The following is a 12,005-nucleotide window of genomic DNA, read 5'->3' as shown; positions in this document are numbered from 1 at the left end:
GGGCAAATTGCAGGACTTGATAAAATGAGCCATGCGGGTAAACCCCTGGATAGCAGAGCTATCTGCAATTAACCGGTATGTGCGGATGCACAGCATCCCCTGGACAAAGCATCTGGAGGGCCATAAGGGCCCCTGGCCAGTAGGCGATGTCAAAATTGTAATTGGAGAGTTTGATCCTCAACCTAGCAATTTTGTCATTCTTGATTTTGCCCCTCTTGCTGTTGCTGAACATGAATGCGACAGAGCTCTGGTCCGTGAGGAGCGTAAATCTTCTACTAGCCAGGTAGTGCCTCCAGTGCCTTGCGGCTTCTACAATGAGCCTCCTTTTCCACAGATGGTTTCTGGAGCTCGTGGCCTTGAACTGTCCGTGAAACAAAGGCAATCAGCCTGCCCGCCTGATTGAGAGTAGCGGCCAGGGCTACGACCAAAGCATCACTTTCCATTTGGAAAGATACATTCTCATCTACCACATGGCAGCTTTTGCAATGTAACTTCGGAGGTAATTAAAAGCTGTCTAGCCTTCAGCCGAAAGGGGGAAGGTGATGGCCTTTAAGAGGGGACGAACCTTATTGGCATATTGAGGGACCCATTGGGCATAATAGGAGGAAAAATCCCAGGCATCTCCTCAAAGCCTTTGTGGTTCAGGTGAGGGGTAGCTCTAACAGGGGGCACATCCTATCAGGGTCGGGGCCAATGACACCATTCTCCACCACGTAGCCAAGAATAGCCAGTCATATAGTCCTGAATACACACTTGTCAGAATTGAAGGTGAGATTCATGGCTCTTGCCACGTGGAGAAAACTCTGGAGATTGGCATCATGGTCTTCCACGGTGTGGCCACAGATGGTGACATTGTCAAGGCAGGGGAAGGTAGTCTTCAACCCATACTCTCCCACCATCCTGTCTATCTGCCACTGGAAAATAGACACCACATTGGTAATACTGAAAGGGACCCTCTGGAACTGATAGAGTTGACTGTTAGCCTCAAATGCTGTGTACGGGTGGTCCTCGGAACAGATTGGCAGCTGGTGATGGTCAGCTTTAAGGTTGATGGTCGAGTAGACCCGATACTGCACGATATCGTTCACCATATCTGAAATGCGAGGGAGTGGGTATGCATCCAGAAGTGTGTATCTGTCAATTGTTTGACTATGGTCAATCACTAACCTGGACTTGTTTTCCCCCTTTACCACCACCACTTGCGCTCTCCGTGGGCTGGTGCTGGGCTCAATGATCCTCCCCTCCAGCAGGTACTGGGTCTCCATCTTTATAAACTCCCTGTCTGCTGGACTGTACTTCCTGCTCTTGGTGGCGATGGGCTTACAGTCGGCGACAGGTTTGGGAACCGGGGTGTGGGGGTGGCTGCTGTTCAGCATGGAGAGGCTACAAGTTGGTCCTGGTTTTGAGGGACCAGAAACTCCAAGGTCACGCTTTTAAGGTGACACAGGAAGTCCAGACCCAACAATACTGGAGCACATAATTCATTTAAATTGTACATGTGAAATTTACAGCATTTCCCCCTGCCCCCCCATGACAGATGAACCATATGATGTTTCTGTACGTGCACCAAATGGGACCGGGACGCTAGGAAGATTGGGTACATTCAGAGGGGTACATTTTTGTTATATTTTTGCACAGTCCATGAGTCTGAAACTTTTCGTAGAGTTCAATCAGGCACTTGGTCGAATGTCCATTTACCTTCACTGTCACCATCAAGTTACTTATCTGGTGAGGTGTATTCTGGTTTAGGACCAGCGATGCCAGGTTGCCGGAGATGCTGTGTTCTTCCCTCAATTGGCCTCCTCCATCCTGAGTCGACCTATTCTGGTAAGATGGTGCCGATCTCGAGGTGCGGCAAGATGCCCGCCCACCTTCCTCCTTTGACGACAATGATGGCACTGAATTCAAAATTAGGCTGCTGCAAGATGGCCACTGAGCCTTTTTTGCACTGTTTCCATAGGCTGCGGGTTGCACAGCAGGTGATCTTGGGCGAGTCCGGGGCAGACAGCTTGGGGCTGTAAACGGATCCAGGAGTGGTACAGGCTGTGGACTTCTCCGGACCTCCCTTTTCGCGGCAGACCTTCGCCCAATCTCCCTTCTTCCCACAGCTGGAGCAGCAGGAAAGAGGGTGCTATTCCTTTCCGCAGAAAAAGCACTCCTGGGCTCAGGAAGCAGCAGCCATTAGAGCGGGGACCATCGTAGTGGGAGCAACCGGTCCTTGTAGGTGCTCACCCGAGAGCGCGAGCGCTGGCTTCTAGATCGTCGTTCTCAAGACTGGCCTGTTCCAGTGATTTGACCAGTTTGACATGGCTAGTGAGGTCCTTTCTTCCCGACTCGAGCAGTCGCTGCATCATGTACCAAAAGCAGACCCCTGCAACTAGAGTGTTCCGGATCTGTTCATCTTCCCAGATGCGGCCCAAAGCGGCCTCATACCCGCATTTCTTAGCGAGTGTCCGCAGATCCAGCAGGTAGTTGTTAATTGACTCTGGGCCATTGATGGCATAAGGCGAGTCAGTGCCTCGCTAGGACCTCATTCAGGGCCTTCATGTAGTGGACCTTCAGTGCCTCGATGGTAGCCTCTTATGTCAGGCAGTCTCGGACGATTGCATACTCCTTCATGCCTAACCTTGAGATGAGCATCAACTCTGGAGCTCGTCTGTATAGAAGACGTCCCTGGTCGCCTTCAGGTATGCCCGGAAGCAGTCTAGCCAATATGCGAACTCCTCAGCCACATCGGGGGACTGAGCGGGGTCTATTAACAGCATACTGGGCTTGAGTAATGCCTCTATTCTTATTTGTAAGCTTATAAAATTGTAGTGTAGATAAAAGCTCACACTCGACTGGAGGGAGAACAAACACTTTTATTAGCTTACAAGACAGGTAGGGTTCATGAATAGGCTTCAGAGGGGTTCTGGGTTTAGGCGGGAAACCAGGGTTATATATGGGCCTCAGGGGGAGGAGCCGGGAGGCAGGACCAGTTGTCAGTACTGCACACTTCTAGTGAATCCCAGATCACTGCAGTCTGTTCCAAGATTAGTCAATGCATTTGATTATGGGAACAGGGATGATTGTAACATTCAAAATTTTTTATCCAGCAGCATGTTTATTTTATACCAGTAAAGCTATTTGGGGATTTGAGAGGATTTTTTTTACACTGAATGCCAGAAGAGATAATAGAATCAGATACAATTGCTACATTTAAGAGGCACTTAAATAGAACATAAAATACAGCACAATAGATGTCTTTCAGCCCTTGATGTTGTGCCGACCCATATATTCCTTAAAAAAATACTTAACCCTCTATTTTTCTTCCATTCATGTGCCTGTCTAATAGTCTCTTAAATGCCCCTAATGTTTCAGCCTCCACCATCATCCTTGGCAAGGAATACCAGGCATCCACAACTTTCTGTTTATATAAAAAAAACTTAGCCTTAATGAATTCCTTAACTTCCCTCCCATCACTTTGTTCCTATGTCCTCTGGTGTTTACTATTCCTGCCTTGGGAATAAGGCGCTGGCTGTCCACCCTATCTATGCCTCTCATAATCTTGTAACCCTCTATTAAGTCTCCTCTCATCCTTCTTTGGTCCAAATAGAAAAGTCCCAGCTCTGCTAACCTTGCCTCACAAGACTTATTTTCCAATCCAAGCAACATCCTGGTAAATCTCTGCACCCTCTCCTTAGCTTCCATATCCTTCCTATAATGAGATACTCCAATTGTGGTCTCACCAGAGATTTGTACACTTGCAACATGACCTCTCTACTCCTGAATTCAATTCTCCATTAATTATCTCAACATCCCATGGGCTTTCTTAACTATTCTATCAACTTGCGCGGTGACCTTGAGGGAATGTATGGATTTGGTCCCCAAGGTCCGTCCCTCTGTTACTCCACATTTCTAAGAAACTGACCATTAACCCTGTACTCAGCTTTCTGGTTTGTCCTTCCAAAATGCATCTCCTCACACTTATCCTGATTAAACTCCATCCGCCACTTCTTCAACCAAATCTGCATCCTGTCTATATCCTTTTGGAACCTATGACAACCTTCACCATCATTCACAATTCTCCAATCTTTGTATCTTCTGCAATCTTACTGACCCATCCTGCCTCTTCATCTAGGTCATTTATAAAGATCACAAAGAGCAAGGGTCCTAGAACAGATCCTTGCAGAACTCCACTAGTCACTGACCTCTAGACAGAATACTTTCTTTCCACTACTACATACTACATGGTTTTCTATATACAAGCCAATTTTTTATCTGCACAACCAAGGTTCCATCTATCCCATGCCTCATGACTTTCTGAACAAATGTCTCATGGTGGACCTTGTCAAATGAAACATACCGGGGCTGTAAGTCAATTGGGTGGCACGGGCTCATGAGCTGAAATGGCCTGTTACTGCGCTGTATGTTTAAAATTTAATTGCCTTACTAATATCTATATGGACCATGTATACTGCCCTACCCTCATCAATTACCTTTGTTACATCCTCAAAAAACTAATTTAGACTCGTGAGGCATGAACTTCACTTTCCTTCACAAAGCCATGCTGACTATCCCTGAGTAGTGAGACTCTGATAGTTCAGTGGTCTTGTAAACCAGGGGTCATGAGTTCATTCCTCACTGGGGCCTCATTTCTGTGAGGGGCACTGGAAAAAGTGGTGACTAACTTCCTTACAGTAGAAAAGTAAAAGAATTTCATATATGTTACATTTTAAATGTATTATGTGACAATAATGGAACCTTTACCTTTAGATTGTACCTCTCCAAATGATCATAGATCCTATCTTTAAGAATCCTCTCCAATAGTTTACACACCACTGACGTAAGAGTCACCATTCTATAATTCCCAGGATTCTCCCTATTACCTTTTTTAAATAAGGGGACCACAGTTGCCATTCTCCAATCCTCCAGTGCCTCCCTTGCAGCCAAAGAGAATTCAAAGATCATAGCTACTGCCCTAGCTATCTCTTCCCTCACTTTCCACAGCAACCTGGGGTATTATCGGATCTGGCTCCAGAGACTATCAATCTTAATGTTTTTAAGAAGATCCAACATTTACTTCCTCTTCCTCAATCTCAACATTGTCCAACACACAAGCCTGTTCTATTCCAACCTCATCCTGATCCAGGCCCTTTCCTCTTGTGAGAACTGAAGAAAACTTCATTTAGGATCTCCCCAACCTCCTGCCTCCAGGCACATGTTGCCTTCTCTATTCTCTATCTAGGCCCCACCTCCATTCTTGTCAAATGTGGACAAATAGGCAAATAGCTGGCCAAAAAGGTAATCATGGAAGTGTGGGCAAAATTTACTGTTTCAATCATTATATGTCAGTTGTGGCTAGGGTAGAATACTTTGAATTGGCCCTTCTTTGGATTTTGTAAAATTGCATGCTCATTTTTAAGTGGTTCTGAGGGGAGATGATAATCTTTGTCTAATATAGCAAATTGACAGAGCTGATTTGAAAAAAAGCATTCAAAAAGTTTTTGGATATATAAATGAAAAGGAAACATGAATGGAGGACTATGGAGAAATAAGCAGGGCAATAGAACAAAAAGATAACAGATGTGATGAACTGAATGGCAGTTTCTTGTGCTGTTTTATTCTGATGACAATACAGTAGACTTTTCACGTTTTTACTTTTTGGTACAGTGTATTGTAAATGCTGTTATAGGAGTGCACTTTACAAACAAACATCTATCTGCCATTTCAATGACCACAATAAAAGAAAGATTTCCTGGAAGGGCATATCCAGCTGGCCCAAGTCATCTCAAAGATCCAAAAATGTATCTTTTGATCAGTATTTTTGTTTTTATGTATCAGTAAGATGAATTGTTTCTGCTAGAGGGCAGAGATGCCAGATGATTAGTAATTAATAAATAAAAAGTGTTTGGGTAAATTTTTAGCCACAGAATAGAAAGTGTATGAATGTGCTACCATTAAAAATGCAATGGCAGAGGAGTCACGTGAAGGAGTAGTGGCCGATAGGAGAATACCAGCCCTCTCCAGAAAAGAAGAAATAAAGTGAAAAAAACGCAAAGCTCAAGAAACACAAAACACAACAAATAAAGGATAAAGGTGTGGAAAAAAGAAAGAAACTGACACCTAAGAAGGAAAAACCAAAAACAATGGGAAAAAAAAGAAGGAAAGATGCCGGAAGAGAAAGGAGAAGGCCTTACCTGCCTGAAGAGGCAGGGACCTGCCGTGGACAGAAGACCCTGCTCCCCGAGGTTAGTGGAGACCCCGCAGGCTCGCGACCTCCCGACCACAGGACTGCAAAAATGGCTCATTGAGCCAAACAGAAGTGCACAATGCGCACACCGAGGAAAAGGAAAACACTGACGGGAGGGGAGCCCAGCTGTGGGGTGAACCTACACAACACGACCAGCTGAGAGATGCCCGACAGCAGGGCTCTCAGCTGGAAGAAAAGGAAAGGGAAGGATGAGAAAGAAAAACAGCAACAGGAAGCCCAACAGATAACTAGCCCAGAAGAAGAGGACCAACAACAAGAAGCTATGCAAAAAAACACCCAACAAACTGAGGCAAGCAGCTCAACAAAAAAGTCAGAAGAGACAGATACAGGAAGAGAAGTAGAAGACAAACCCAAGAGCAGACACAGAAGAAGAAAAAGAAGATCACCAAGCTCTGCACAGAGGAATAGAAGGTAAAATAGATGGACAGTATATAGATAAAAATTTTCAAGAACAAATGAAAGCATTAAAAGAATGGTTGACATTAGAATTTAGTGAAATGAAAAGAAAAATAAAAAGTACAGAAGAAAAAGTGAGTAGAATACAGCTGGTCATGACAAAAATAGGAAAAAAATTAGAAAATGGAAGAATGAGAAATGGTTGTAGAAATGGAAGTGAATGACTCAAGAAGAAAATTGGAAGACAGTGACAAAAAAGTTAGAGTCACAGGAGTTGTTAGCTCAGAAGATGAATATAATGGAAAACTATAGTAGGCGAAACAATATAAAGATAGTGGGCCTAAAGGAAGATGAAGAAGGCGCAAATATGAAAGAATTTATAAAATAATGAATCCCAAAAGTCCTGGGAATGCCAGAAATACAGGAAGGAATGGAAATAGAAAGAGCACACAGAACACTAGCCCTGAAACCACAGTCACAACAAAAACCAAGATCCGTTTTAGTAGAATTTATAAGATAGACGACAAGAGAAAATATATTGGAGAGGGCAAGGAATAAAACTAGAGAAGACAAAAACCCATTTGGATACAAGTGTCAAAAAATATTTTTTTTACCCAGACATAAGTTTTGAACTCCTAAAGAAGAGGAAGGAGTTTAACACAGCAAAATCGATCCTATGGAAAAAAGGCTATAAATTTATGTTAAGATATCCAGCTGTGCTTAAAATAGTTATTCTGGGGGAGCAAAACAGACTGTTCTCAGATCCGGAGAAAGCACGAGAATTTGCAGAACACCTTCAGGGCAGAAAAAGAGATGAAGAGATGAAACAAGAACAAAGAACGACGACAAACTACATATAAAGATGTAAAAATAATGTATAAGTAAGAACTAAAGGGAAAGAAAAGGGAAGTAAGGGAGAGGGGGGGGGAAAGAGAAGAAAAGAGGGTGAGCTTTGTGAAGATAAATTTCTTTTCTGGAGGGGGTTGGGTGGGAGAGAATAACAGTCACTGCTAAATCAGTTGACGCTTCCATTCGCAATCTGAATGGAGAGGGGAGTTGTGGTTGCCCGACAAGGGGCAACTCAGTGAGAGGGGGGAGACACCTGGGGTTAAGGGAATTTTAGATGTGGGAGTTGTTGAAGTATTTTGTGTTTTAGAAGTGTTGTCAGACATTGAGTTCAAAAAGGGAAAACTGAGAGATGAAAATGGGGAAAAGGGGAAAGGTAGTGGTGAGGAAGCGGAAATGTGGTGTAAACAGAGTATGAGATGGCCATGTTGAACTATATGACTATAAATATTAATGGAATACATAACCAAATCAAAAGGAAGAGGCTATTAAATTTACTGAAAAAAGAAAAAATAGATATAGCATTCGTGTAGGAAATGCATCTAATTGAAGTGGAATATAATAAATTAAGGAGAGACTGGGTAGGACAATGTAACAGCAGCATCATATAATTCAAAAGCCAGAGGTGTAGTTATATTAATCAATAAAAATATACCAATCAAAATAGAGGAGGAAATAATAGATCCAGCAGGGAGGTATGTAATGATAAAGTGTCAGATATATTGCTCAATATATATGCACCTAATGAAGAGGATCAAAAATTTATGCAAGATATTTTTTTGAAGATTGTAGATAAGCAGGGTTTTAACCTTAATTTTGACCCAAAGGTGGATAAAACTGGACAAAAGACTATCAAAAAGAACGAAGTAGCCAAATTTATGGTTAAATCAATGCAGGAAATGCAACTCTTGAGTATATGGAGGAGACAACACCCAAAGGAGAAGGAATACTCATATTATTCGAGTAGACATAAAACATACTCAAGGATTGACCTGTTGTCAGCCCATATCCAAGGGAGAGTTAGGAAAACGGAATATAAAGCTAGATTGTTATCTGATCATTCACCCCTGTTATTATCAATAGAACTGGAGGACATCCCAATCCCACCAAGAACATATAGATGGAGGTTAAACCCCATGCTACTTAAAAGACAGGAATTTAGAGAATTTATTGAGTGCCAAATTAAAATGTACTTTGAAATAAATACGGAATCAGTGAAAGACAAATTTATATTATGGGATGCAATGAAAGCCTTCATTAGAGGGCAGATAATAAGTTATGTAACTAAAATGAAAAAGGACTACAATCGGGAAATAGAACAGTTGGAAAGGGAAATAGTAAGTACAGAAAAAGAACTAGCAACAAAAAGAAGAGAATTGGCGGACAAAAAAATAAAATATGAAACATTATAAACGTACAAGGTGGAAAAGAACATAATGAAAATAAAGCAGAAGTATTACGAGCTAGGAGAAAAAACGCACAAAGTACTAGCCTAGCAAATAAAACAGAACAAGCTAAAAGAACTGTATTGGCATCAAGGAAAAAGGACAAACAAATTACATATAACCCAACAGAGATCAATGAAAACTTTAAGGAATTCAATGAACAATTATACCGAACTGGGAACGAAGGGAAAGAAGACAAAATAGATGAGTTTCTAGCTAAAATTGAACTACCGAAATTGCAAGAATAGGAGCAAAACAAATTGATAAACCATTTGAAATAGAGGAAATACAGGATATATTAAAAAATCTAACGAACAATAAAATGACTGGAGAGGATGGACTCCCAATAGAATTCTATAAAACATTTAAAGAGTTATTAATTCCTCTTCTCCTGGAAGTAATGAACCAGATAGAAGAAACACAAAACTTGCCAAATTCATCTAAAACCGCAATAATTACAGTAATACCAAAGACAGGGAAAGATCCACTAACACCAGCATCATATAGACCAATATCTCTACTTAATTCAGATTATAAGATAATAGCAAAACTATTAGCAAACAGATTGGCCGACTGTGTACCAAAAATAGTAAAACAAGATCAATCTGGATTTATTAAGAAAAGAGGAACAACAGAAAATGTCTGTAAGTTCATTAACTTAATCCATGCAGTACAAGGAAATAAGATACCAACAGTGGCTGTTGCTTTAGACGCAGAGAAAGCCTTTGACAGGGTAGAATGGAATTATTTATTCAAAGTATTACAGAGGTTCAACCTACCAGAAAAAAATATATTAACTGGATTAAAGCATAATATAAGGGACCATTGGCGAAGGTGACAGTAAATGGATATATATCAAACCACTGTAAATTAAGTTGGTCAACTAGGCAGGGATGTCCACTATCTCCCTCACTGTTCGCTTTAGCAATAGAACCATTGGCAGAACTGATAAGAACAGAAAATAAAATAAAAGGGATAAAAATAAAGGAGAAGGAATATAAAATCAGTCTATTTGCAGATGACATCATAGTATACTTAACAGAACCAGAAATATCAATAAAAGAACTTCATAAGAAATTGAAGGAATACAGAGAAATATTGAGATGCAAGATCAACGCAAATAAAAGTGAAGCGATGCCAATGAATAATGCAGATTACACAGAGTTTAAATAAGAATCACCATTTAAATGGCAAACACAACAATCCGATACCTAGGTATTAGACTAGATAATAATTTAGGCCACCTATACAAATTCGATTATCAGCCATTAGTGAAGAAATTACAGGATGACTTAGAACATTGGAAAGAATTGCCACTAACACTGATAGGGAGGGTAAATTGCATTAAAATGAATGTCTTCCCAAGGATACAATACCTATTTCAATCGTTACTAATTCCCTTAACAGTGAAATTCTTCAATGAACTAAAGAGAATAATAAGGAAATTCTTATGGAAAGGGGGGAAACCGAGGATAGCACTAGATAAATTAACAGAATGGTACAAACAAGTTGGTATGCAGCTACCAAACTTTAAAAATTATTATAGAGCAGCACAATTAAGGTATCTATCAGATTTTTAACAAACAAGGGAAAAACCAGATTGGACCAAGATAAAGCTGGATAAAATAGGGAGACGGTACCAGAACATATACTTTATAAGTGGGATGAAAAACTGGTGCAATATAGAAGTTCACCAGTACTGCACCATTTACTCAACATATGGAAGAAGATTCATGTCGAAATGAAAAAAAAACAAATTACCAACTACCAAAATTATTATTGGCTCAAAATCAACTAATCCCTTTCACAATAGATAACCTTTCTTTTAGAGAATGGGAGAGAAAAGGAATTAAAAGAATAGAAAAATTGTTTTTTGGGAAATAATTTATTATCATTTGAACAAATGAAGTACAAATATGGAATAATTCATGGTACAATGTTTGCATACCATCAACTGAAAACCTACTTAAAGGACAAATTGGGAAGCAGACTGAGATCATCAGAAGGAAGCAATTTTGAATATGTAATTACATAAAAAGATTTATAACAAACATGTACATCAAGCTGCAAGAGAAGGAAAATGATGAAATAAGCTATAAACCCTAACAAAAGTGGAAAAAGATCTAAGCATAAAGATAAAAAATGAAATATGGGAGAAGTTATGCTCTGGAACTATGAAAAATATAATAAATACGAGGTTACGCATGATACAATATAATTGGTTACACAGGCTAAACATCACGCCCCAAAAGTTAAATAAATGGGACCCAACAGTATCAGACAGATGTTTTCGCTGTAAGAAGTAAACAGGAACAATAGTGCCTGCAATTTGGGCATGTGAGAAAGTGAAAAAGTTTTGGGAAGATCTAAATCAGGTATTAAATAAAATCACAAAAAACAACATACCAAAAAATCCAGAGATCTTTCTTCTAAGTAATATAAGAAGTAAAGAATTAGGCCTCAAACTGGAGGAAGCGCAAAAAAGATTTATTATGATAGCCTTAGCTGTAGCAAAAAAATGTATAATGTCAACTTGGAAATCAGAAGAGAGCCTGAGAGTACAGCAATGGTATATGGAAATGAATAAATGCATTCCATTGGAAAAAATAGCATACAATTTAAAAAATAAAGTCACATTATTTGAACAAATTTGGGAGCCATACATGGAACACAACAGAGAGGGCTTGCCTCGGACCTCCACCCCCTAAAATGATAAAATGAGAAGAAGAAAAAATGGCCTGATCCAGTGTGTAAAAGTAGATGACACAATTTTCTTGTTTATTTTCATTGTGTGATGACATTGTTTAATGGTTTTATTGTATATGTTTAATGGGTTTGGAGGGGGGTGGGAAGGAGGGAGGGAAGGGAGAGGAGGGGGAAATGGAGAAAATGCCACTGTGTATATTCAAGAGGGAAATGTTTGTGTGTATTTTGATTGATATGGTTCATTGTGAAAATTTAAAAAAAATTAAAAATGCAATGAACAACATAGAATGGTATTTAAGACAAATTAAGGATGTGAAGAATATATTTTGATATGTGATAAGAGAGGAACAATGGGGCTC

General features: G+C 40.2%; 1 protein-coding gene across 1 annotated transcript in view; it reads left to right on the top strand.

Moving 5' to 3' along the window:
* smc2 (structural maintenance of chromosomes 2) overlaps positions 1–12,005 on the top strand; it is an 89,698-nt gene that overhangs the window by 53,220 nt on the left and 24,473 nt on the right. The window lies entirely within an intron of this gene.

The sequence above is a fragment of the Narcine bancroftii genome, chromosome 1 (assembly GCF_036971445.1).
Source record: "Narcine bancroftii isolate sNarBan1 chromosome 1, sNarBan1.hap1, whole genome shotgun sequence".
NCBI classification, from domain to species: Eukaryota; Metazoa; Chordata; class Chondrichthyes; order Torpediniformes; family Narcinidae; genus Narcine; species Narcine bancroftii.
This window is presented reverse-complemented; position numbering and strand designations above follow the sequence as displayed.